The following is a 27,621-nucleotide window of genomic DNA, read 5'->3' on the forward strand; positions in this document are numbered from 1 at the left end:
TGTGGCTTGAGCATGGCACTCAACAGGGACCTCTCAGAGGCTTAGTAAACAGAACTCTGGGCTTGGAGTCAGAAAAACCTTAGTTTAAATGTAGCTTCAGATGGTTCCTACCTGTGTGGCCCTGGACAAGTCTTTAACCTCATGTTGCCTCAGCTTCCCCAACTATAACATGGGAATAATAATAGCACCTACTTTGCCTAGTTGCAATGATCAAATGCAATCATGTTTTAAAACACTTAGCACAGTGTCCCAAATATAGTAAGCATGCTTATTCTCTCCCATCTTCCCTTCCCCTTTCCCATCCTAACTGTGACACTGAGTAACTAATTTAGTCTCTGAACTTGTTTATTTATAAATTAGAATAATAATACCTGTTCTGCTTTTGTAGAGCAAGTATTAGTCTATGTATGTAAACTCTTTTTTCCTCCTGAACTTTAATATGTTGTATAAATTAAGGTGTAATATATGTGATATCAAACCAATTCAGGTTAAAAATGCTAACTACTTTTTACATTTTTTTTTCAAGTAGAAGAAAAATTCTTAGCATCTAATCGGCACATGGCACAGTGCCTGGCACATTGTAGGTGCTTAATGAATGTTTGTTTATGAATTCTGAAAATGTCCCATTCATCAGCTTCTTCATGCCCTAGAAAGAACACTGGCTCTGGAATCAGAAGACTTGTGTTCAAATCACTCTTGTGATCACTTCCTCCCTGTGTGACTTTTGACAGTTCATTTTATTTAATGGGTCCCAGTTTCTTCATCTTAAAAATAAGGGATTACTCTAGGAAGCCTCAATGGTCCCTTCCAGAACTATGAATATGTGACCACATTTTATAAAATCAAAAAATATATTTGTTTTTGCTAACATTGATAAATGTTTGTTGTATCAAACTGGGTTAGACTATTAGACCCAGATCTGTCACCAGCAAATTTAATCTTGGAAATATCACCACTCTGGGTGTCAGTTTCCTCAACTGTATAATGAGGAAGATTAGACAAGGGGATCTCTAAGGTAGAGAAGTAGAGCTTTCTAGCTCTAAATTTTATGATTAATATAATTCTACTTCACAATGCTACAGGGACATACAAAGGAGCTAGAGAGCATGATCCCTTAACTCAAAGGATTCGCAACCTCCTTTTGGAGACCAAAACATTCATTAGTGAAAATGTACATCCATACAACATATTGACACATATCAAATAATGACAAATAAAACAAGAATTATTGCTGCAGAATGAAGAGTCAAAGCATGACCAGCCCCAAGGCATCATTCAGGGATGACCTTCCTGAGTATTCCTCAGGGTTTGATGATAGCATGGGACAGAAAAGAGGAATGGGACTGTAGACATAAGAAATGGAATTTACAGAAGAATACATGTATTAAGGACAAGTTCTGATCTTCAGACAGGAGTACAGAGGATGGTCAACATATTTTCTCCTTTAGTAGTTTATATCTTATGAGAGACTAAAGCTGATTACTCTGGAGTTAGGAAGACTGACATTCAATCCTAGTTTTCACTCCTAGCAAACACGGTCATGCAACTTTCCCTCTCTGCTTTATTCTCTGGAAAATAAATATGATAATATGTGTCATATATTTTATAAATTTATAGTGAGGAAAATATTTTAGACCATAAATCAGTCAAATGACAAGGATTTATTAGGTTTGTACTATTTGCCAGACTCTGTTTTAAGGACTATAGACTCAGAAACAAGAGTGACACATTCCCTGCCCCTATGGAGCTTACAGTCTAACAAAGAAGACAATATGTGCGTAATTGTGAGTTATATAGCTGAACTTTTCTGATATCTACTGTTTCTCCTATTTTTAACATTGTGGTTTATCCAAGAGGAGCAACACTTATGGAGATTGAACATGCCTGTATAGAGTTTACTGTATTAATCAAATACAAGTTACAACAAAGTTAATCTGACACACATTTAATGATCCACAAATCCAAATTTGATGAATGGTAATTAGGCATGAATGGTAAACAGTTCATATAAATGACTGTAATCAGTACTACTTTTACACAGTGAAAACAAATGTTTAGTTTTTCATTTCTTACTTTGTTGGTTCACTGTTATCTATAAACAGCATTGCTATTGACTTTTCTTAATCATCATCACCATCACCATCGTAATCATCTATACGGACAAACATTCATACAAGTTGAAAAACAAATATGCTGGTTCGGATTGCCCAACAACCGGGACACCTTTCCTTGGACTCCATTCTCATGCTGTCAGGTTGGGGCTTACAATGTTCTGCTCCTTCGGTAACATCCCAACAATCTCTCCTTTTTCCTGGGATTGTCAGTATCACCTCCCACACACTTGAGGAGTGCAAGAGCAGCATATCCACTTAGTCCCTTCTCATTCATTCAGTTCAGTTCCAGTGTATGTTCTCCTTCCTGAAATTAACACATACATGTTTATATTTATGTGTGTATGTGTATGCATATATGTATATGTGTATGTACATGTGTGTATATATACTCATGTGCATACACACATAGAGATGTTTATATATGTGGTGTGTATGTTGAGTATATATATATGTATATATACACACAGATAGAAATATATGTGTGTGTATACACATATATATATGCGTGTGTGTGTATCCATGTGTATATATGTATGTATACATATACACACAGACATATTTATTTGTTTACTTATTTGAGTGTATGTATCTTTTCAAGAAAATGTAAGCTCCTTAAGAAGATGGAGTGGCTATTTCATTTCTATCTTTGCATTTCAGTGCCTAGTACAGCATCTGACACAGAAGAAAGCACTAAAAATATTAGGTGAATTGAATTCATTATATCAAAGGATCATAAATTTGGAGCTAAAAAAGACGTTAGAGGCAATCTAATCTAACCTTCTCATTTGATAGAGGAGGAATGTTAAATGACTCACCCATGGTCACATAGGAATCAGGGTTAGAATCTGAATTCACATACTCTGACTCCAGAGCCCTACATTGTCGTTTCCATTGAAGCAGCCTGTATCTCTTTTTATGAAATAGTCTGTTTAACCATGATTTAAAAGATGTATTTTTATATGTGTTAGATGTCTTTTTTTCATTTGGAAGAACTGACTACATTTTAAGTATGAGCAAGCTGACTTCTATTGTTACATATGTGACAGAACTAAATTAAACAGATATAAAGGACCTTCTATTCATTACAGAAAACTCAAAAATAAATAAGGAATAGCCTTTCCCTTCAAGGGAGTTCCTTCTCCTGACTCTTTCCTTCTAGTTTCCTGGGTATTGAGGAAGGCGAAATTCTAGGCCACAAGCCTATCGGATGCCTGCTGCCCTGGAGGTAATAATGTGATCAATATACAAGGGAGATATGATAAAATCCAGTGAGAACTAAGGTTTTGGATTCGTGCCATCTATATGTCTTGGTAGGGTGATAAGAGGGAAGAAGGAAGATTACTATATGGTAATGTACACTTTGTGAGTAACTGTGCCTTCATCTCCAGAATTTAACACAATATTCTGGATGCAATAAGCACTTTATAAAAATTGATTGATTGATTAGCTAAGGAAAGATTCTAAGGGTGTTGAGTAGAAGTTCTCTGTGTATTTCTTTGAGTTCAGAACTTGAAAGGCAACAGGAGAAAGAGAGCTGCTCCTGTAAAGTAAAACAAATGCCCAAGCATGTATTATAGTTATATCATGGGATATATTATTAAGGCAGTTATAAGTGGAGGTCAGAAGCCAATGAAGATCAGCATAGTGGTGCAGATTCCATCATTCCTAGCATCAGAGGCTCCTTGTTTGGATGTACAGCAGGAAGAAAATTTAGAGTAAAGGCCACAAGTCACCCAGAATTCAAATTAGAGTTTTTAGAAAAAGAAATGATATGTTACACTAATAAGAGCCTATCTTGCCTTTGTACCAGCAATACAAGGCAGTAGGATAGACTGGAGTAATGAAATGGGGGTATTATTTGAATTGCCTAATAAAGAATGAGGAATAAGGCTCAGGAAGACAGGAAACTCAGCTCTGCCACAACAAGCAAGCAGCTGCAGAATGGGGCAATGCCTAGTTTCTGTGCCAATTGAACCTTGGAGTGTATTCATCATGGAGGTTGAGTTCATATCAGACTAAATAGCACTCATTTGTGCACATAAATCTTTCTAATTGCAAACAGAGTTAGAAAGTGAAAAGAGAAACATGAAAACAAAAAGAATGTATCTTGTGAATATCCAAGAAACATCTAGAGTTGTGTATTCATAAATATTCAAATATCATGTCCATTTATTGCTACTGGGTAATGGTATAGGACTCTATTATCTGTACTTCATAATGAAATACTACTAATAATAGTAATACTGGTGATGATGATGATAGTGACATTAGTATTTATATAAAACTTTAAGGTTTGTAAAATATTTTAAAGATATATCCTTTTATCCTCACAGACTTCTTGCCTATGGTAATTCTCAGATGTGGGATCTGAACTCATAACTTCCTAACTCTGGATCCAGTGTTCTATTCACTTTACTATGTGACTATCACTTGAATATGAAAAAAATTAGATACTCTTCCTCAGTAAGTTAAAATTTAAGGGAAAAAAAGAAAAAAAAATATTGTAAAGCTTATTCTTTAATTTGGAACTGAGAGAAAGCTTCACTGGGAGGACAGCCTTTGAGCTGGTCCATAAGGTGTAGGTAGACTTTTAATATATGAGAATAAGGAGAAGACATTCCAGGCAAAAGATAGGAGAGAGGAAATCATAAAGGTTATTTAAATAATGGTGAGCAGTCTAGATAGTCTAGAAACTTAGGAATTTGTAACAAAGTAGTGGAAAATAAGATTTAAAAAGCAAGTTGACATTGGGCAATGAAGCATTTTGAATGCTTATTTGCTATCTATAAATTCAATCTACATTCATCTCCCTTTTGCCTTGTGTCAACATATTTTTGGAAGTCATAACTTCTGATTTTATTTCATCTTTAGAATAAATGTTAAGTGGGTTCACTGCTTTGGGCAGGGATCTAATTATGTAGAAAGACAGAGTAGATTCTTGAAGGCGAAAAGGAAAGAATGTACATGGATAGTGATCTTCCTGTTTGGATGGCTACTTCTCGATGATGCAAAAAGGATTCAGAGGCCTCTCTGATTTAGTAGATTGACTTGGAGTAATGAAAACCTGGGTTCATATTCTACTTCTCTCTTATACTATGTGCACATAATCACTGAACCTCTCAGTGCCCCTAGGTACCTAAGAATAGATATATTGCCTGTCTGTATTATTTGAGGAAATTTCTATACTAGGGTAACATCACAGAAAGAGTGTGGGAACAGAGATAGAGAGAGAGCACAATACACACATACACACAAATAAATGGGAGCAGGGGAAAGAGAGAGAAATAGACAGACAGACAGACAGAGAAGGCAGAGCCACGATAGCAAAGAGAAGCCAGGAAGTTGTCTGAACTCTCCTCAATTTCCCTCAGAAACAATATGAAATCAAGCCTCTAAACTAATTCTGGCATGACAGAACCTACAAAAAGACAGAGTAAAACAATTTTCCAACTTGAGACAAATTCAAACCACTTCAGGAAAGGTCTGTCTCACTTAGGTAAAGTCAGAGCACAGTCCAGGGCAGATGCTGTCAGGCCCATCTAGTGAGAGGCTCTTACTGGCAGTACAGATCAGCAATGGAGGCCTCTCAGTCCTACCTCAGTAGACTAGTAATGATGCCTCCAGTCTCAGGATAGGAGGCAAATTGCAAGCCTCAGAAATGAGGCAATAACATGTGCAACTAGGTCAGGCCAGCCCTAGTGCAGAGGGGAAGTCACAAGCACCAGAGGACCCAGTGTGGAAAGTCAGAGACCAGGCTCCTGGTTCCCAGCATCAGGAGCTTGAGACAGTCACCTCTGTGCCCCAGGAGCAGAGCTCAACTTTAAAAATCATGAAATAGGCTGAAAAATGAATAAAAAAACAGAAAAGTGTCCTAGCTGTAGAAAGATACTATGCTGACAGAGGATCAAAACGCAAACTCAGAAGAGAACAACGATGTCAAAATGACTATCTGTGAAGGCTCAGAGGGGAATGTGAATTGGTTTCAAGTTCAAAAAGTCCTCTTTGAAGAACTCAAAAAGGACTTAAAAATCAAGTAAGACAGAGAGAAGAAAAATGGGAAATGAAGTGAGAGTTATGAAGTAGAATTATGAAAAAAAGTCAACAGCTTGGAAAAGAAAACACAAAAATTGACTGATGAAAGCAACTCCTTAAAATATGGAATTTCCCAAATGGAAAAAAGGAAGAGAGGAGAGGAGAGGGGAGGGGAGGAGAGAGAAGGGAAGGGAAGGGAAGGGAAGGGAAGGGAAGGGAAGGGAAGGGAAGGGAAGGGAAGGGAAGGGAAGGGAAGGGAAGGGAAGTGAGAAAGAAGGAGAGGGAAGGGAGAAAGAAAGAGAGAGAAGAGACAAAGACAAAGGGACAGAGACAGAAGTGAGGAGGGAGGGAGAGAATTCTAAATTTGTCATATTATCTTAATAAATGCATGGCCCACAGTTATGCACTTATGTACCACATGCAAAATGCCTCTGGAATTATTACCATTTGTCAGTTTGCCTCCAAGCACCACCACTCCTGTCTGCTGCTTCCCTGGATCTCACTAAAGAATTATCAATCTCAAATAAAAGTTTATCTCCTTTGAACCAAAGTTTTTCTAAGGTACAGTTTGCCTTCAAAGAAGCCAATCTGTTAGTCCAAAGTTCGGCTACTGAAGGATGTTTTCTATCTGAATTCATTCTTTTGCTCCTCCTTTTTCTTTGAAAGTTAACATTTGCTTCACATATTTTAAGAGGGCAAAGTATGTGATGATATAGCACCATTGGTCACAGAAATAGTATTATCTAAGCCACACATTGATCTGATGAAAATTAACTTTTTAAAAATCAAATTTTAGTCATCTGAAAACACCCAGGAAGGAACCAACTTATTTTATCAACTAACAGAAAGTCTTTCTTTTACTGCAAATGTCAGGAAAGGATTATCTTGCTTAAAAGGTGGATGGCATGGAGATCTGAGTCTGATTTACATGAATCTACTCTTAAACAGTGAGAAAAATTTAGACTTGCAGGGCCTTGTCATTCTTTACCAAACCAAAGAGGCAAAATTCAACCTCCCTCCCTGCTTCCTTAAATGTCGGTGATAACTGCATCCAGTAGTTCATTTTCTTTGAAACACACATTTTGAATATCAACATGGGTCATTTCTTCATATCTTTGCCATCGTAAAAACTCCACAGGCATGCAAAGGCAGGTGCAAAGTTTGTCCTCTAATGTAACTGAAAATTCTGCACCTCTATTCCCTTTCACTTTGATTATCCTTTCTGCTTTTCACACTTCTTTCCAATTGACAATAAAACTCATTTTATTTTCCCTAATTAAACATATTAATTTGCCTTTTCCTCACTAATTTCAAAATATTGTCTTAGGTCAAAGGATCCAACTGTTTCTATAACTAAGTTTGGAACTTAATCATCTTGCTTTTCAACCTGAGTCTTTATCTTTTCTACCCACTTAAGTAAGTAAATCTAGTCAAAATATTCCCTTTTTTGCCTTTTCATGTGCAGGATTGTCTTTGGTTCTTATTTCAAAGCTAGCTTTGTTTAAATCTTGACTGTTTTCTCAGTGCTTAGATTCTTGCATAGATTAAAGTGAATTGGAATTTCAGGAAAGACCCTGCATCAATTCATGTGAAGTCAACTGGTTCCAATTGGCTTGGGATTTTAAATATTTTTCATGTTCTAAGCCTATTACAAATTGTTATCTCACTTTCTCTACTTTATATTGTCCAGTGAAAATGGAAAAATCACAGAAGTAAGAAGGAATAGAAAGTATATTGTGCCCCAATAAAGAGGTGGAATTTTAGAGGCAATACCCAACATTCAATCATTTTAATATTGGAAATATTTCATTAAAGTATTGTCAAAAACAACAACAGCAAAGATAACTACTTGTTCAAAGATTTTGTGTGATATATAATCACAAAATTAAAGACTTAAAACAAACTATATGTCCAAAAACAAAGGATTAAGTAAATTAAGTGAGTATATGAATGAATTAATGAAAGAATATTTATTAATCTCTTGTTATATACAAGGACAATGCAAATATAAAAGTAAAATAGCCAAGAAGCTTATATTCAAACATCTAGGAGATTTTAACCTCAAGTGAGGAAATTCCTATCAGATCTTAGAGGGCAGCACCAAAGCAGCTGGTAATGTAGCTTTTCATTTATTAAAACATCCATTTCTGATGTTTAGCAATGACAAGAACCTGTGGAGTAAAAGCATTCTTTTCCAAATAATCAGTAGTTTACAACTGCTAAAGATTCAGAGACCACAGCCATAGAAGAAGCATTTACTAGGTTGCATCTCCAAAAGCATTGATTTTCTAGTGCAGATGATGGTTGTGGCATGTAGAATTAAAACATGCCTTGTGGTCTGTTCGGCACTACTCTTCTTGAGTTTCTTGGGGTCATGGTTCTAGGTGTGTCTTCAGTGAATCATGGGAGGTCATAATTTAAGTAGTGGTGTAAACTTTTTAGAAAGTAAACTTTTCCTGGACATACCCTCTCTTATATCTCAGGCAGAGTACCTTGTTGATTTAGCTAGACTATCTTGCCTTGTTTCTTAGTAGCAGCTGGTGTGGATATTTGGCTCTTTGAACATAAGATTTGCTCTTCTGTATGATAGTTCTGGGGCTGAGCTGAAAGAAATGTTCGTAGTCTAGAAACTGATGTTACTCCTTGGGCTAGTTGTTCATCAGTGATAGCTGTCATTGGTAGTGAGAATGGTAGATTCATTTCTAACAGGATTTGCTTGTCTTGATAATGACCAGGGGTCAAGCTGGAAACAGGTTTTGTGGTCTGAGGAACACTACTATTTTCTAGGCTCCTGAGATCAGCGTCCTAGTCTATTTCCACCGGTGGTAGCATGGTTTTACTTGCTTGGTACACGCTACCTTTTATCTCTCTCATGGTTACTTGCTGCTTCACCAAGGGTGTCTTGCCAGCCCTGTAGGTACCATAATGTAGCAGAACAGTATGATTCAATTAAGACAGGTAGTATAAGGAATACAAAGAAATCTCAAAAATAAAAAAAACTAATAAAAAATTTTTAAAAAAGGAACCAATGAATGGAGTACCCACTAACAATAACCATATGAAAGGCAAATTGAATGAGAACGAATGTTGTAAGAGGGAATGGCTGAAAAGAAATGGTTATACTTTTATGTTTTAAAATAGATTCATTTAAATGTAAACAGTCACAATGGATATTTAGGTGTTTATACTGACTTTCAATGCTATTTTAAAAAAAGAAACACATTTTAAAGGAGAAAAGAAAAAGCATTGGAGGAAGAGTCAAGGGAAATGGCTTCTTGTCCTGCCTTTGTCTCTAGCTCTGTGACCTTGGGCAAGTCCCATCAGCTCTTGTCCGAATCCTATCCTCTTTGCCTTGGGTTTTATCCTTGTCTTTTGTTTCCTCTTCCTATATTATCTAACTTAATGAGTTAATCAGTTCCTATGAACTCAATTATCTGATTACTTCTTTGTAATTTCCAGACTTAGATATCTATGCCTACCTTCTGTCCTTAATTCCAGTGTCATTTATCACCAACATCTCTAAGTGCATGTCTCATAGGCATCTTAAATTCAACAGTCAAAACAAGACTCCTTTTCCTCCCATTTCCCAAATCTTTCCCTCTTCCCTCCTTCCCTGTTGTTCTTGAGGGTGCCATCATCCTCCCATTCACCCAGATCGGACACCCCGGTGTTGTTCTTGACTCCTCATCTCATTCATACTGTTACCAAATCTTGCCATTCCTACCTTCACAATATCTCCTATTTGACCCCTTCTCTCCACTCACAGAGCCATAATTCTGGACTACTTCAGTAGACTTTTAATTGTTTGCCCTATCTCCAGTCTATCCCCACTCCAAGCCATCTATCATTTGACTGTCAAAGTAATTTTGCTGAAGTACACTTCTTGCCACATCACCCCAACTACAAATTCCAGTGACTTCCTGTTACTGCTAAGATTAAATATAAACTTTTTAAACCCTTGATATCCATGACTCTTCCTCCCTTTCCAGGCTTCTTTTGCTCCACCACCCTGCCCTCTGTTACAATCCAGCAGCACTGACTTACTTGCTATTCATCTCTCAGGTCACTTTATTCCCCCAAGTCCTTACTAGCTGTCCTCCCTCATTCCAGAAATGCCATCCTTCATCAAGTTGATGTCCTAGTTTACTTGACTTTTTTCAGGAAGTCTCTTTCCCTCTGGCCTTCCCTCTGAGATCACCTTTCACTTACTATGCACAGGGTTATTTGCATGATTCTTCTTCCATTAGTTTGTGACCCATTTGAGGCAAGGAGGAGGATTTGTTTTCAGTCATGTTCAACTCTTTATCACCCTGTTTGGGGTTTTATTGGCAAAGATACTGGAGTAGTTTGCCATTTCCTCCTCCACCTCATTTTATAGATGAGGAATTGAGGCAGCCAGTGTTGTGACCTGCCCAGGATCACTCAGCTAGTAAGCAGCTAGTAAGTGTCTGAGGTCAAATTTGAATTCAGCTCTTCCAGCCTCCAGGGCCCTGCACTGTATCAAATATGACACTTAGTTGCCCATTTGAAGGCAGGGACCATGTTTTTGCCTTTCTTTATCACCCCAGTGCCTAGCAAGTATAAGCATATTGTAAGGTCTTAATAAATGCCTATTAATTGTCCTCAGACCTTCTCCTTTATAAACCTAAGGTGTTGGATTAGATGAGCTCTGAGGTCTGTACAGTTCCATGACTGATCTTTGGAGCTGGGACATATTCATATTAATTATTGTAACAAAAGGCTGCAAGCAGCCAATTGTTTGGACTTGAATTTGTCAGTATGTTGCATTACCATTCATCTTCCCCACAGCTTAACAGCTGTGCATTTGTAAACAGGACATGGATTGAATTACACAGACTGTTGTTTTGTTTAAAAATGATGTGCTATAATCCTGATTAAAGTATCATGTGGGAGATTTCATAATAATGATTATATGCAGTTCTCATTAAGCCAGTAAGAGTCTAAATCCCATTTAATAATCCAATACTTGGTATTAGTTGCACATACTTAAATCAGAATTTAAATAGAACAAGGTATATTCGCTTTAACAAACAATTAAAGTGCCTACTCTGATAAAATAAGTGTTCCAAATGCTGAGTATACAAAGACAAAAAACAAGAACTTCCCTGTCCTCAATGTGTTTTCTTAGACTCTACTGGGTCAGTATAAGGGAATTCACAAGTAATTTTTTTCTTTATGTACATTTATTGGTATTTCTTAACATTAACGATATTTTCCCCAGTATCTATTCTCTTCTCTTTCCAATAATCTTTGAAAAGGAACCAATATTAATGAAAAATAAATTGAAAAAAGTCTAAAAATACTCAGAATGTACCACACCTGTGGACCACCCACCTCAGCACAGGAATGGGACAAAGACAGACGTCTTCCTAGAGTTCTCTTTTGGAGCTGGATCATTTGGAGCTAGATATTGCAAAGGTCGTTCTTTGTAATTTTTGCAACATATATCTTTGATAGTTTTGTGACAATTCTTTCTATTTACATTTTTGTAGCATAGATGGATGGATAGCTAGATAGATGATAGCTAGATAGATGATAGATGATAGATAGACGATAGACGATAGATAGACAGACAGACAGACAGACAGATAGATAGATAGATAGATAGATAGATAGAAGACAATTTTCTTGGTTTTGTGTAATTCACTCTGCATTAGATTGTATACATTTTTCTGTGCTTCTCTGTATTCATCATATTTGACATTGCTTATGGCACAGTAGTATTTTATGACATTCACATATCAAAATGTGTTTATTTTTTTCCCCATTTGCAGGGCATCTACCTTGTTTTCAGTTCTTTGCTGTCACAGAAAGTGTAGCTATCAATATTTTGAGGTGTATAGGGATTTTCTTCTTATCAATGTCTTACTTGGGGTATAAGCCTAGTAGAAGGATTTCTGGCTGAAAGAGTATGGATATTTTATTCATTTTATTTGAATGATTCCAGAATGGTTGTACTAATTCATAGTTCCATCTGCAATGTTGGAGCCAATTTTCTTAACACCCCTCCAACACTGACTGTTTCCATCTTTTCTCATTTATGCCAATTTATTGGGTGTGTTGTGAAAGCAAACAATAGTTTTAACTTGTATTTCTCTTATTATTCATGATTTGGATCATTCTTTCAAGTGGCTATTAATACTTTGTATTTGATTAACCACTTTTAATGGCTTTTGCATAAACAAAGGTATATATGATGTATATGTATATATATACAAATCTGGTCCTGATCCTCTAAAGCAATGTTTTCAAAATCAAATGGAAATCAATCTATATCAGTCACAAATGATTGTTATCTATGCTGTATTATATTTCTTATTTTTTTGTTAAACATTTCCCAGTTATATTTTAATCTAGGTTTGCTGTACTCCAAAGTAACTGTCAGCATAGATACAAAGAACTTCATTGCCATTGGAATCTGTTCTCCCCCTAAAATGACTTCAAGACTTGGGGATCAGTGGGTTCTTTTTATAAAAAGTTTAGGGAACTCATCTTGTGTCTTTCCAGGTTGTCAAGATCACTTTTGATGAAACTGATTTTAAAGTTTAAAGGATTTCTTGCTTTCCTTTTGAAATTATTGAATAACATTTCACATATGAAAACTTTGGTAGCTTGTTTAAATACATACATGCACACATGCATGAGTGTATATACACACATGTGTATATGTATGTATATACACATGTTTATTTATATATAACAGGATATTATTTGGACATATATATATATATATATATATAGTGTCCCATTATATGTGTGTATATACATATGGGTATATATAAACTGCTTGTAAAATATATATGAATGCACATAATATATACATACACAAATATATACACACTTATGCATATATACTATTGCATGTTCCTGACCACTGTTTTGCTTCATACAGTTTATGAAGTATATTTCTTCCTCACAATTTTTTTTAGAACAAACACCAGTAGCAGGCTTCGTGTAGAAATTATGTTTATTTTTATTATGTTCTATTACAGATGTGGTGAAAATAATTATGGTTCAGTAGAAAATAAATTTCTTGCTATTCAGTTGGGAGAAATGATATCTCTAGTTACTAAGGATGACTAAAGGGCTTACACAGAAGTCTGGAAAAGTTTTATTAAAGATTCATTACATGTGAGGCTATGTGTTAAGCACTTGTAATACAAAGAAAGGTAAGAACAATCCTTCTGCTAAAGGATAGAGTATGCAGAAGCTGGTTTTTGAGTCTAACCTTGAATATAGAAAAATTAAGAAATGGAGAAGAGGAAGGAAAGCATTCTAAGTATAAGAGGCATGGAAGAGTGTCACATATACAGGAAGGTAAGCATTTATATTGCACTTACTGAACTCAAACACTTTACAAATGGTATCTCTTTAAATTCTCAATTATTCCCACTTTTACCATTCTAAGATATTGAAGGAGACAGAGATTAAGTGGTTTACCCAGATTCACATAGCTAATATTTATCTGAGACCACAAATGATCTCAGATCTTTCTGAGTCCGGTTCCAACACAGCCATTCCATCCATATCCATCACAGCCCTTACCTGTCAGCAAATAGGCCAGTGTAGCTAGACAGTACTCAGCTATGTGGTGCAGTGGATAGGCCTGGAGTCAGGAAGACCTGGGTTCAAATCTGGCCTCAGACCCTCATTCATTGTTTGATTCTGGACAAGTCATTTAGCCCTGTTTGCCTCAGTTTCCTTATCTGTAAAATGAACTGCAGAAGGAAATGTCAAAACACTTCAGTATCTTTGCAAGAAAACTCCGAATAGGGTTACAAAGCATTAGATATGAATGAAATGACTGACCAATGGCCAAATGCTAAGTAGTAAGACAAGAAAGATGTGAAGAAGACAGGTAGCAAATGGCTTTAAATATCACACATAAGCATTTACACTTTGTCCTGGAGGCAATAAGGCAGGCCCACACAACATATGGCTGGAAGGTTGCTTCGGACCTGCCAAAGGATTTCCAGAGGACCTGTGAAAAATGTAGGGTTGCCACAGCACACTCTCTTTTTTGGCATATGACCTGTGGCAACCAACCATGGTCACTCTGTCTCTAGTCTAACTTATCTGCCAAAGAAGTTTACAAGTTGTGTGGGTCTGCAATAGAAAAACACTGGAGTTTATTGAGTAAAGGGATAACATGATCAGACTTGTGTTTTAGGAAAATTAATTCATAAGCCAAGTGGAGACTAGACTAGAGTTGGAGGAAACTAGAGGCAGAGAGAATAATAGTTATTGGAATACCCCAGGTGAGGTGTTAATACCTCACATCAGGTTATAGCTATCATGGTGAGAAGGGGACATAAAAGAGAGATGGAAAGATGGAAATGAAAGGATTTAGCAATAGATGGGACATGCAAGAGTAAGGAGTAAAGAAGAATATCAGTGTTGATCGTAATAAATAGAAGGCTGGTAAAAGCGAAGTTTGAAAGAGAATTTGGATCTAAAGGTCACAGATTTTGTTTCATACATGTTGAAGCTGGGATGACAATGGGACTTCCAGTTCTAAATGTTTCTGTCCCAAAGGAACTTCCACAACCTACTTATTTCCTGAAATATTTTTTTAAATTCCATAGAGTTCTATATTTATTAAGTAATAGCTCTGTGCAGAGCACTGTGGTAGGCCCTGAGAGAGAGACTAAGTATAGATGACTCAGGACCTCTATTTTAAAGGGGCTTATAACTTAATAGAGGGATTAAACGCATTTCAGATAACCAATGCAAAACAAAACAATATAAAAAAGAGCTCATTAGAGAAGTACAGGCCAAACTTCTTTGTGAAGGAGGTACATTTTTTGTTCCACAATTAGAGATTAGATTTCAAATGCATTGGACCCCAGAAGAGGGAACATAGGGAGCTGGATTTAAGGTGGCAGCTATGTGGAGTTGCAGGAAGGTAACTAGGTTGATTAAAGGACATTCTGCATGCTCAAACCCGAGATTCAGATCATGTCGCTCTTATCTAGAACAGAGACCCCACTTGACTCATCAGCAAAACAATGACGGATTTGGATTAGATGACTTCTGAATCCTTTCACATCTCTTTGTCTAGGATCTTTGTGATATTCATAGGGAAAAGGAAAGCCCAAATCAAGATCACTGATCCATTTGATTACTGGAGGAAGCTACCAGATGGTTTCTCCACCTTGACCAGATTGTAGGTCAATTCCACCTCAGCCCAGACCTATCCTGTTCCTGACCCCAGCAACAACCTCCCCATTAATAGCCTGGGGACTCTCAGGGCCATCTGTCCTTTTGGGTCACTCTCCCCTGCCAATTAAGTTTGTCCTTAAAAGTTGAATTGAGAATACCTTTTCTGATGCTTAGTCCAAGTTTGTGTGTCTGTGTGTGTCTGTGTGTGTCTTGTCTGTGTGTGACTGTATGGGTATGTGTATGTGTGTATTTTTCCCTTCAATGATTTTTCCCAAGGTAGGAAAGAATTGATAGTTACACCTCTTCCTGGAGGCAGAGAAACTGAAGTAGGAAATCCCTTCAGTGATATTACAGTAGGGGTCCCAGTATGAATCCCTGACTGCTCCCAAAATTGACCGCTGCTTCATCTGTGAGGCCTAAAATTCCTTTTATTTGATTCATTCAACAAGCATTTATGGAGTACAGAAGAAGTAACAGGGTCTCCCTCAAGGAGTTTCTATTTTACTATGGGTAGAGAGGAGTCACAACACATACGCAAGATGAATCCAAACAAAATTTTATTTATGTAATCTGTGCCCCATTGTCTACTCTTTCCCTACCCCATTCTCAGATACTCTTGAGTTCACACATACTGGGTATGGTTCATGGAGCCTACCTTATCAGCCTCTGTTTCTGGTTCATCATGCCTCTACCTAGAAGCATTCCAGGAAAAATTCCAAATATAGACTAAGCACTGCTTCTTTCTTATTTTCTCAGATATGAGCAACCAAGTCTCTAGTTTCCACTCTGGCTTTCAAATCAGCAATGCATAGGCATAGGGCAGCCTTTATTTCATCTTATAGTATATACAGAAGGCATAAAGGAATCACAGGGACACAAAAACAGAGTTAAAAAATACACAAAACACTCAAATTACTAATAAGCTCTTCTTGAAAGGGGGCTAAACTTGAGATTTCCATGTGAGTCACTTTTTCCCACTGGGGAATACACATAGCCTTTTCCACTTTCACCTCCAATCCTCCTTATCCCCATAAGCTCCCATTTTTATTCCACATTACCTATAATTTAGACTCTCTCTAGAACCAATACACACTTTGGAAGACTGCTAACATACTTCCCATTGAAACTGATCTATTAAAACTATATACTTATGGAATGGGATGTGTGTGTGTGTGTATGTGTGTGTGTGTGTGTGTGTGTGTGTGTGTGTGTGTGTGTGTAAGTGTGCATGTGTGCATGACTGGTCAAATCATATCTCCTTTGCTGCAAGATTTGACTTTAGACCTAGTGTCTTTGGGGCCATGTGGCTAGACCTCCTTTTTCCAAGGCTGAATGCTATGTGGGAATTCAGTTGACAATCCTCTTCTTTCTTTAGTAGGCCTGATGTATCAGTTCTCAAAGTTAGAATTCTTGAACTTGGGCTTACTCAAAATACAGTTTTTGGATGCTTTCCAAGAAATCTCTTTTCTCTGGCTAGAAAGCTGAATCCTAGAACCAAGCTTCATATTTGAGGAACATTCTCCAAGAACTTCCCTCTTAGACAAGGTGATCATACCTCAAAATGTTTCTGCAATATACTCCAGGAAACGTATGAGAGACCTGGCATCTGCAATCTCATGCACTAGGGAGATATTGCTCTCATGACCTCTCTTTTCAGGCTAAGTATAGGTCCACATCTGACTTGTACTTCTATAATATGATGCCAACAACTATATCAAAGATGCAAAACCTTTCATTTTTCAGTAAGAGATCTTTTTGGGAGAAATATTTGAATGACTTAAATTAACATTAAGGATTAAATGATTGACAACAAAGAGAAATTTCTGTGGGGGTCCAAGATACAAAAGGTAAAAATACAAAGATATTGGAATCTTGAAGGGGGAAGCAAGGGAAGGATGATGAATACCAAAGAAGTGAGGAGATGATACAGAAAGAGGAAAAAAGTGACCATGGCAGGCATTTAGGATTAAAGACAGAGTCACTTAACCCCAATTGCCTCATTCTGGGTCATCTCCAGTCATCGTGATGAATATCTGGTCACTGGATTCAGATGGCTCTGGAGGAGAAATGAGGCTGGTGACCTACACAGCTCTCCCTCACTCAGAACAAAGTCGAGTGCAAGTCATGTCATTATTTCTCTGATGGCATGATCTTCTTCATCAATGAAGGATGAACACACTCATTTTCCTACTGATTCACCATATTGGTCCTGAATGACCTTTGACTCATTGCAGACTGAAGTTTTCCCTTAATTGATACTTTACTGCCCTTAGCACGTTCAAAAAGGAGTTTTTAAAATGATGTGAACAAAAGTCCTCTTGGAATAAGTACACATTTAGATGTATACTACATCTAATATATTTGTTTTAAAATATCTATTATTTGACTTTATCTGTTTTATGGAAAGGACTCTCTGATGGATATCCTAAAGTTGTACTCTTGTTGCCTGCTTAGCATGTCTCCAATTCACTGCATTTATAATTTATCTTATCCATCCTAACTGTTCAACTTTAGCTCCCATTTCTCTCCTCCCTTGTAGAAGGAAGAGCCTGAAGGCAGGAATACTAATTAGTCAGGTATTGTAGTAGTTTAACAAAAAAAGATGAAGGCCTGAAGAAGGATAGTTTTGTCATTTGAATGGAGATATCCTATCAAAATGGTATCCTAAAATTTAAAATCATAGATTTAAAGCTATAAGAAACTATAGAGATATTCTAGTTTAAGCTTCTCTTTTTACAGATGAGGCACAGAGAAATGAAGAGGCATGCCCAAAGTCATATGAGTAATAAGTCATGCAGGATTTGAACTCATTGTAGTGTTGAACTTGGATAGCTAAATTTGGAGTCAAGGGACCTGTGTTCAAATGTTACTCTATTATTTAATTACCTGTGTTATCTTGGGTAAATTATTTAATCTCTCATGGCATTAGCTTTTTCATCTGTAAAAAAGATTAGACTAGATGGCCTCTATGATCCTTTCCAATCATTGATCTAAGATCCTAGGAACTCAGATTATCTGATTCTAAGTTCATCACTCTTTCCACTAGATCATGTTGTTCTAATATTGGGACAAATGATTGGATATGGAAAGAAAGAGCTAAGGACAGGTATGACCCTCATTGACTACAAGAACCTCTACAGAAATGAGAGATGAGAGAAGATATGTTTGTTTTTGACCATGTTGAATTTGAATTGCCTATCTGATATCCAGGTAGAGATGTCTAGTAAAGAACTGGTGATGTAGAAGTGAAACTCAGGAGAGACATATTGGTGAGATATGCAGATCTGGGGAATCATCTGCATAAAAATTATATTTGTGGTACAGTGGATGGAACACCAGCCCTGGAGTCAGGAAGATCTGAATTCAAATCTGTCCTCAGAAACAGCTATGTGACCCAGAGCAAGTCACTTAAAACCCAATTGCCAACAAGAAAATGAACAAAAAAAAAATTAACAAAGACATGCATGAAACCATGGGAGAAAGTATGCTCTTCTGAACCATGCTCATCGAGACTTGTTATATCACATCATCACAGAGCAAGATGTAGACATAAGCTTTAGTCTTCTATGTCCCAGATGCATAGGAAAGGACACTGAATCTGGAGTAAAAGTGTCTAGGTTAAAATCCTACTTCAGATACTACTATCTGTGTGAATGCTCAATTAGTCATTTAATCTCCCTGGAGTTCAATTTCTTCATCTTTAATCTTTTGGAGTTACTCCTTGTGACCACTGAGGCTTTTCTGGATAAAAAAATCTATGATTTACAGAATTAATAAAGATGAAGACAGATAAAGAATTACCCTTGTCACTATCTATAACATGCCTCCTGATGTAGTGGTAATGTATATTCTTAATCTCTGCTAACTAGGTGAATATACTACTCTAGATTCCTTACAATTTGGTGCTCCAAAACACTCTGAACTGAATCTAGCCCTGCCTTTTCTGTATACTTATGTGGGTTCCTATTCAGATTTCATCCTCAAATCCTTCTCAAACAGGATTTTTCTCTCTTATGATTTTACTAATCAACAATTTATATTACCTCATCCTTGAATAGGATGTGACATTTAAAGTCTACTTATGCCTTGAAGACTCAGTTCAAGTTCCATTTCCTGCATGGTAACCTTTGCTAGACTTCCAGTGGTCGCTTCCTTTAACAAATTCCAAAATTAGTATGGCACAGCTTAGAGCTTGCAGATTTTCAAATTATTTCAATATTTTATTATATTTAGTTTTTTTTTTTTTAATGTGTACATGTGGGTATTTTTGTTTTGTTTAGTTTTTTTTGTAAACTCATAGAGAGCAGGAGCTATTTCTTCAGATTCTTTTGCACTATAAGACATTTTTTATCATTCTTTTACATTTCTCTGCTGGGTATACAGTAAATAATAATCAAATAATGGTTTCAGCACATGTTTTGTTTCCCACCTAAGACAAAAATACTTTAACCCCAAGGGAAAAGCAAGGATAAATTCATCACTAATGAGTGCTTTTTTTCTTTTCTAATAGACTGGGTTTATCTGTCAGCAGCAGGATGGGGGGACATATTAAGGGAATAGAGAGAACCACAGAAAGTTAGTTATATGTAGTTTTGTGAAATCTTTCAACAGTATTGGTTTGAGGGGAAAAAATACCACAGATTGTGATTATAAACACAATATTTATATGCATTTATTTCGTATGGTTTGAAAATGAAAAGAACCTTTTAGATCATTTATTTCAAATCCAATAAGGAATTTAGGGGCCAAAGATGTTATGGGACTTACTTGCCCAAAGTCCAACAGGTAGTAGTAATTAGAAGAGCTGGATTTAAAGGAAGGTCCTCTGACACTTCCACCATTACTCTTTCCACTCCTGCTTTTTCACATCTCTTCTTGCTGATCTACTTACATTTGAATCTTTGCAACTGAGGATGGCCTTTGTAACATCTTGTCACACTTGTTCCATTAAGTCACTAAATGTTTTGCCTACAAATTGCTCAGAAACATTTTGTTCACCCCATTTACTAGGTCCCAGACATTTGGCCCACAAAGAAACAAAGTGAGTCATCCTGCAGACTACGTACAAAAACTATTGACCAAAATTATACACATCAATAAAGCAATATCTAGAATCTTAGCTTCTTAAGAAAGGGTTAAAAATGTAATCTGGATAGTCAGTACTTTTGAGAATTATTTGACATCTGCAATAGCTCAGCAGTCACTTCAAGGCAGCTACAGCCTTGAAGATTGAAAATTTTCTGTCTCTCTAGTGGGATCCCTTTAGGAATTTAGCCATGGACCTACCTGCCTTCCTTTTTCATTAAGTTATACTCAAAAATGGGGAGGTGGGGAGATGGGAAGGATGGGCACAAATAGGGATGCTGTAAGCAAAACACTTTGTGCTAATATGAGTTATTACTAATATTATCATCATTATGAAATTCAAGTAGATACAATCAGGGACAAATTTATGCACCAAGTTTTAGCTCTAGGGGAATGAGAAAGTGTTTGTGAAACACTTTTTGAAATAAGCACCCTGGGAGCAACAGGACTGTAACTATACTCAGTGAGTAGAATTTACAAAGAGACTAATTTTGGCTTGAAGAAATGAAAGAAATAAAGAATTCCCTACCCATTAGAGTTATCCAAATGTGGAATGGATGGTGGTAGAGGTAGTCCATTTCCTCTTAGAGGAATGTAGTTAAAGTCCGCAGGGTCATTTTCTCATAATAAGGATTTTTTGGCCAAGTTATTTGTTGACTTTGATGGTCTTCAAGGTTCCCCTTAAATCTAAAATTCTTTTGACATCAGGGATCTCAAGCCTGAAGGAATGAAAGAAAGTAGGAAGTTGTCCCATGTTGTCATTAGCTGGGAACTTTGTGAATGTGCTAACTGTCCAAGTCCTTCAGAGATTTAGGGAGTTCTTAGTATGTCTGTAGATGGAAGGCTGGGGACTGGTGTGGTCTATGAACTCAGAGTCTTGGATCTATATGCTAAATGAGAACAAAGAAATGATGCAGGAATTTTATTTTTTAAATGACAGGAAGGGATTTTCAGGTCAGTTCATTCTGGTTTTAGTGTTTAGAAATATATAAACTACCTTGTCTACCTAGAGTTAAATATGAAAAGAAAAATGGAGGACAATATACTCTTGCAATTCTTCTAATAGTTATTTTCTGTACCCCAAAAGGCATTGTGTTGACTTCTCCTTCAGCTAACAGAATAACCTTTAGATTTCTGTCTCAAAGTGTTACCTTGGGAGAAGCCCAATAAGAATTTTACTCATTTGCTTGGCATGATTTAGTACCTGAGTTAGCTTTTCAGAAATCTTGCCAATATTAGTATTGCATACAGACGCTTCTCAAATTAGCAGTGTCCTGGGATATCAGCAGAGATGGTGCTATTAAATCACACGGCAGTTGTCCTCTGCCACTGAGTGAAAGGCACTGAATGGTTCCTTGGCATTCCAATGCCCTCTTCAGGGTGAATTATCAAACCATTGCCAAGTACAATGTGGGCACTTGATTAATATTATTCTCCATTATTGGGGGGCTTACCATTGGGTGGCATCCTTTTTCCAACAATTATGGCAAGTTAATCTTACTGTCTGGAATCTCTCATTATACATCCCACTTCTATTCTTACTTCTTACTTTTTCTAATGCTACTCCTTCCCTTCTGGAGAGCTCTTTGTCAACTTCCCCACTTTTCCTTTGAAGTCCACTTACTCCATGAAGTGTCTCATACTGACCTCAAGCCAGGAGCCTTTTTTGCCCATTTTGAATTCCAACAACTGTTCTCTGTCTGTATTACACCATTTTCCAGTTATTTAAATACTTATTGCTATTTTCTAATTTTATCATATATTATCTTGATTAGACAACTAGACTTGTTATGAAATACAAAGGCTGGATTTGGGATTCAATAAACACCTTTGCTTCTTAGTAAAAGATTGGTCTTAGGCAAATTGCCAAACATTTATTTCTTCATATGCGAAATGAAAGGGCTAGACCAGATGATTTCTGAGGTTCTTTGCAGCTCCAAAGCTCTGATCTTTTGATCCTTACGTTCCTGACATCATGTATTTTGTTTTCATTGTATCCTGAACACATTGTAAGAGCTGCCATGTGTCATAATATCAACAATGACCCTGTCAGTTATATGCCTTAATTCAGTGGTGTCTGTTTCTATGTCTGTGCATTTTGTGTTTGTGTGTTTGTGTTTGTGTTTGTGTGTGTGTGTGTGTGCGTGTGTGTGTGCGTGTGCGTGTGTGTGTGTGCGCGTGTGTGTGTGTGTGTGCGTGTGTGTGTGCGTGTGTGTGTGTGTGTGCGTGTGCGTGTGTGTGTTTGTGTTTGTGTGTGTGTGTGTGTGTGTGTGTTATACTTGTTTTTTTATTTTTGGTGGAAGGGGAAGGTAGAATAGGCCTGTGAGAATTCAAACCTCACTGGAAATTTCCTATCATTATAAGAATTATTACCCATAAGAGTAGATGTCAGCAGCAAGACCTGGAGCTGGCTTTTACTTATTCCAAAATTGGTTTTCTATTCACTATACCACACTGCCTTTAATATGTAAGGACCAGGAAAACCTCTCAAAATACAACAAAAAGAGCCAACACGTAAATGATGAGAAAGAATGCACAGTTGTCCTTCAGTGGTGCAGGGAATATGTTTCCATCTTCATGTAAGAATGTCACTGAATTCCTTTAAAATGCTGAAAATAAACTATATCTTATATGGATGCTTGGCAACTATTTTGTTTCAAGAAGGCAACTTATACCACAAGTCAAAATCAAGGTGTCTCTTGATACATTTCAACAATTGCTAAATTTGGCATAATCTCTCTCTGCCTCTGTCTTTGCCTCTGTCTCTCTGTCTCTTTCTCTCTCTCTGTCTCTCTCTCTCTCTCTCTCTTTCTCTCTCTCTCTCACACACACACACACACACACACACACACACACACACACACACATACATAATGGTGAAATTGAAAAAGAAAAGGAAGCATCTTTCTTTATTAATCAGTCTAAGACTCAAGCAATAGCAGACAAAGGCATAGTTACTCCCACTTTGAACCAATGTCACAATTATAGGACCTATGGATTTGAGAATGGGTTATAGTTGTAAGCATGATACACACCAAGGAGATCATTAATCCGAAGGTGAGAATATATGTAAAAGAAACATATCTAAAAATAGGATGGTCTGAGCATAGAAGGCATGTTGAAAGCAAGGGCCAAAGAAGAGATGAGTTCCAGGGAACAGTCAGACTGGTACTGTGATGGATTCATGATTCCATCTAAGTGTGTTCTCCCTGCATCATTAACAGACTGCCAGCTTCCTTCATTTTCTCATCCATTTGATTCAATTCTGTGTCCTTTCACAGATAGTATATAAGAAAACCTATTCAATATGCTGTAGTCCTTCCTCCAAGTCATTTAATAATTCATGGGTACTAGTGCATCACTCAGACTACCCAGCTGTTATTCCTTGCTCTTGCTATATCACCAGCCCTCTGACTTTTCTGATCAAAATAGCTTTAATAATTAGAACATATTCCTCTAACGTTGGTGAAGTCTGGAAGAAGGGAAGTTTAAGTTGCTCTACCGGAGAGTAATCACAGCTTCCAGCAATACCTATTCCCTCACAATGGGATACTCTGAAGGGTTAGTAGGAATAACTGAAACTGGGAACAACAGATACCACTTTTATCTACCTACCTCAATCTGGGTTATGCTATATATGACTTATACCTCTTCAACTGTTCTTACAAGTCTTTAGAGGGTCAAGATTGCTACAGTTCAGGGAGAGGATACATAAACACATACATGCATACACACATGCCTACATGCTTACACAATCTGTGATACATGGACAAACATGTTCATACATGTACACATATATTTACATGTGGTTGTGCATGTATGTGCATAAGTGCATGATATGTTTCTTTAATAATTAGTCTTTAAAGCTAAAGAAGTTGGTGATGCAACTTGGAGGGACATGTCAGAATTACATCATCATTTTATGAGGATGAAACTGTTAAATTCCTTGTTAAAAATTAAAATAATTATTTTAAGTTTTCCTCTTACAGTAGTTCCAAAACTCTTTAAGGCAAAATTTGTTGTTCCTATCCCAATCTGTCATAATCCCTATTTGGAGGGCTGAATTCAATTTCCTCCAATAAGTGTTAATTAACTGCCTATTAACTAACTGGTATTTGGTGCTGAAAATACAAAGATTAAAAAAATGATATAGTCCTTGACATCAAGGAGCTTATGCTGGGGCATGGACATGTATATGTATAATAAAAAGCAGAAAAATTTCAAAAGAGACATCCAGTCAAAGTGCCACTATTCTGAGAAAACCAGTGGAAGAAGAGAATAGTCTCAGATCAAGGAAGGCATGCTTTTCACAAAAAGCTTTTCACATGCTTTTCAGAAGTCTACATGGATAGCTGAAGATGGAATCTCAAAGTTGAGGGTTAGGCTAGTAGTCAAACTTATGGTACCCATGACTCAAGAGTAGTGTGGAATGAGGGTAGAAAGGTAAGTTGAACTGTGATTGGGAATAAATATCCAGCTGAGGAACTTGTATTTTATCCTAGAGACGATGAGGATTCTATGATGAGGCCTGTATGTCAGACAGATGATTTTACCCACCTCAGAAAGGATGACTGGGAGAAGGGAACAAGACAGTTGTGCTGTCTTTATGATGGGAAGAAGTGACAAGGCCCTGAATTGAGACAGTAGCATTATGTGGATGGGGAGAAGGTGAGACATATACGAAAATTGTGTGGAGGTAAAAATCTATAAGACTTGGCAAATTGATTGTATTAGGTAATGTGGCTTGGGACAAAAAAGGGAAAAAAGGTATCTCTGTAGATTTGAACCTTCATGACTAAGAAATGGATGGTGGTTTTATAATGAACAGAAATAGGAAGTTAAGAGAAGTGTGGGACAGATAAATTCAAACTGTTATCCATTATGGGTTTTAGACCAGACTCATGATTTCACTGGCATTTGTTATTCAGTCATTTTACTCATGCCTGACTCTCTGTGACCTGATATGAGCTTTTCTTGTCAAAGATACTGGAGTGGTTTTCCATTTCTTTCACTAGATCATTTTACAGATGAAGGAACTGAGGCAAATAAGGTTTAGAGACTTGCCTAGGGTCACGCAACTCTTAAATATCTGATGCCAGATTTGAACTCAGGTCTTCCTGACTCCATACCCAGAGCTCTATCCACTACACTACTTAGCTGCTTTTCATTGATATAAACAGATTCTAATGACAGAATACCCCTTCTACAGATATAGATCAGTATTTGTTCTGCAATCTATAGTCTTAGAATTATCTGAGACACAAAGAGCTAAACACATCCAGTTTGTGTCAGAAACAGGGCCTGAATCCAGGCCTTTCCTTCTGAGGCTAGCTCTCTATGCATTATGAGATGCTGCCTTTGTCCAGAGTTGCCCCAAAACTAAAAGCATTGAGATTCTGTAGGATTGTGTTCTCTGTTAGCCTGGAAGAGAAGATGTTGTCATTTGTCTTACTCACCTTAACAAGTATTGCAATTCAACATTTCCAGATCTAGGGAACTGTTTTCTTTTATCCTAAAAATCTCCAAAATGTTTTATAAGCTCTTCCTGATTTCTAACTTACATCCTTTGTCTTTACATTTAATCTATTCCCCTTTTGTTTTGCCCACTACAGAAACTGAGAGAGTAGCTACTCACTACTAGTAGAATTAAAGTAGAATCAATTTAACTTGTGTTTACCATGTTTAGCCCTATGAAGCATGCCTAGTATGGTCTCTGTAGTTAAATACCTTATAAAATAGACATTTGAGGAATATTAGTAAATTAGTAAATTCCTTCCCTTGTCCCCCTCCAGTAATCTCTTTTCTAGGTTACAATCTCAATTTCAACATTCACTCATTCAAAAACTTCAGCAAAGTGCTGCCAGCAAAATGTGGGGTATCAATATGCAAAAGAAAATGTTGTTTAAATTAATGGACATGATAAGTACATAAGTGAAGCACAATCTAAATACTATGTTAGGTCAAAGGTGAAGGGAAAGATGGATTGCCTATATTTGTGAGACCAGTGACCTGTCTTCTTTAAACTTTCTGTCTTCCCCAGTGTTTAGCACATTGCTCTACATACTGTAGCTGTTCAATAAATCTTTGTTGAAAGGATGAATAAATAGAAAGGCCAGAAAAGATTTCATAGATGAGTCAGACTATGAAGTTGCCTTTAAAGGATGAATAGAATTTCAAAAAAGACTGTGCCGGTGTGTTGGGAGTGGGGGGAGTGGGCAAGGTCATTTAAAGCAAGGGAACGATGTGAGGAAAGGCATAGAAGCAGGAGAGCATAGGGTATCTATGAGGGACTTGTATTTTTTAAAAAAGTCAGAAAAGTAAATTCCTTTTATGTCTCCTCAGAAGCCCAATTTCCTAACCCTTTAAGCATGACAAAAGTAAGGAAAATATTGGAGTCATTTCTGACTTATCTACCTGTGTAGAATCAGAGGACCAACTTTTCAAGCAAAGATAAAATTTGTTTAAAAAACATTAAAATATTAAAAATGAGAAAAAGGTATTACACACAAATGACATAATAAAATTCAAACCTGTTCAATCAAATTATTGGTAATAAAATGAGGTAACAGTTCCAAATGGTAAAAATAATAAATACAGACATAGACTAGCAATTTTATTCAAAAGTTTAGCTATAATTTTAAATTTATAGCTAACAGATTAATGTAGATTAATGTTTAGATGTAAATGAATTGCCATAAGGAGAATAAAAAAGCCAAAAAAGCACTTTTATCCACAAAGAGTTCATTGATTTGCCAAACAAATACTATTGTCAGGAAAGTCAAGATTAGTTGATAAATTATTTCTAAATCTGATGGAGATAGATGAAAAGAGACAATGAATAATGTTACTTGTAAAACCAGTGAGAAAGTGAAGAATATAAATCACTTTAAAGAAAACTTGCAATAGGTAAAGCCAATCTATCAATCAAGGATCAAAGGGGAAGAACACCAAATGAAAGAAAAAATAGAGATCAGTAGTTGTTGTTTTGTTTTTTTTTTTTAGATAAATTTGTCATCATTGAAGAGAGTAGGGCTGAAGAGTTCTGCTTGTTTAGGCATTTTTAAAAATGAATGAGGAAATGCCAGAAAAAAATGAGATAACGCTTACCTAAAAAAGTTATGTGCCAGCATTGATAGGTCCTAGCAAACTTAGGAAGACATGTACAAGATTCACACAGGATTGGCAGACTTCAGTGACTTATTGTGCT

At 36.7% G+C, this 27,621-nt stretch overlaps 1 protein-coding gene and 1 long non-coding RNA gene across 2 annotated transcripts in view; one reads left to right on the forward strand and one right to left on the reverse strand.

The window, feature by feature from the left end:
• Window positions 1–27,621, forward strand: part of CNTNAP5 (contactin associated protein family member 5) — a 951,365-nt gene that overhangs the window by 131,237 nt on the left and 792,507 nt on the right. The gene's annotated exons all lie outside the window — the stretch shown is intronic.
• Window positions 1,930–27,611, reverse strand: LOC140506330 (uncharacterized). The gene is made up of 2 exons (XR_011967890.1): window positions 27,522–27,611; window positions 1,930–2,418 (listed from the first exon to the last, which is right to left on the reverse strand). It is a non-coding gene; the product is annotated as an uncharacterized lncRNA (long non-coding RNA).

Source organism: Notamacropus eugenii, chromosome 5 (assembly GCF_028372415.1).
Source record: "Notamacropus eugenii isolate mMacEug1 chromosome 5, mMacEug1.pri_v2, whole genome shotgun sequence".
NCBI classification, from domain to species: Eukaryota; Metazoa; Chordata; class Mammalia; order Diprotodontia; family Macropodidae; genus Notamacropus; species Notamacropus eugenii.